Below are 1216 nucleotides of genomic sequence, written 5' to 3'. Positions count from 1 at the left end.
TGTGAGACTGAGAGGCTGTGAGGCTGTGAGACTGTGAGGCTGTGAGACTGTGAGACTGTGAGACTGTGAGACTGAGAGACTGAGAGGCTGTGAGACTGAGAGACTGAGGCTGTGAGGCTGTGAGACTGAGAGACTTGAGAGGCTGTGAGGCTGAGAGGCTGTGAGACTTGAGAGGCTGAGAGACTGTGAGGCTGTGAGACTGTGAGACTGAGAGGCTGTGAGACTGTGAGGCTGTGAGACTGAGAGACTGAGGCTGTGAGACTGTGAGGCTGTAAGGCTGTGAGACTGTGAGGCTGTAAGGCTGTGAGACTGTGAGGCTGTAAGGCTGTGAGACTGTGAGGCTGTGAGACTTGAGAGGCTGTGAGACTGTGAGACTTGAGAGGCTGTGAGACTGTGAGACTGAGAGGCTGTGAGACTGAGAGGCTGTGAGACTTGAGAGACTGTGAGACTGTGAGACTGAGAGGCTGTGAGACTGAGAGGCTGTGAGACTGAGACTGTGAGACTGAGAGGCTGTGAGACTGAGAGGCTGTGAGACTGTGAGGCTGAGAGACTGTGAGGCTGTGAGACTGTGAGGCTGAGGCTGTGAGACTGTGAGACTTGAGAGGCTGTGAGGCTGTGAGACTTGAGAGGCTGTGAGACTGAGAGACTGTGTGACTGAGGCTGTGAGACTGAGAGGCTGTGAGACTTGAGAGACTGTGAGGCTGTGAGACTGAGGCTGTGAGACTTGAGAGACTGAGGCTGTGAGACTGTGAGGCTGTGAGACTGTGAGGCTGTGAGACTTGAGAGGCTGTGAGGCTGTGAGACTTGAGAGGCTGTGAGACTGTGAGGCTGTGAGACTTGAGAGGCTGTGAGGCTGTGAGACTTGAGAGGCTGTGAGACTGTGAGGCTGTGAAACTTGAGAGACTGTGAGGCTGTGAGACTGAGAGGCTGTGAGACTGAGAGGCTGTGAGACTGTGAGGCTGTGAGACTGAGTCTGTGAGACTGTGAGACTTGAGAGGCTGTGAGACTGTGAGGCTGTGAGACTTGAGAGGCTGTGAGGCTGTGAAACTGAGATACTGTGAGACTGAGAGACTGAGGCTGTGAAACTGAGATACTGTGAGACTAAGAGACTGAGGCTGTGAGACTGAGAGGCTGTGAGACTGTGAGGCTGTGAGACTGTGAGGCTGTGAGACTGTGAGGCTGTAAGGCTGTAAGGCTGTGAGACTTGAGAGACTGT

The sequence above is a fragment of the Babylonia areolata genome, chromosome 14 (assembly GCF_041734735.1).
Source record: "Babylonia areolata isolate BAREFJ2019XMU chromosome 14, ASM4173473v1, whole genome shotgun sequence".
NCBI lineage: Eukaryota > Metazoa > Mollusca > Gastropoda > Neogastropoda > Buccinidae > Babylonia > Babylonia areolata.
Note: the sequence above shows the minus strand (reverse complement) of the source record.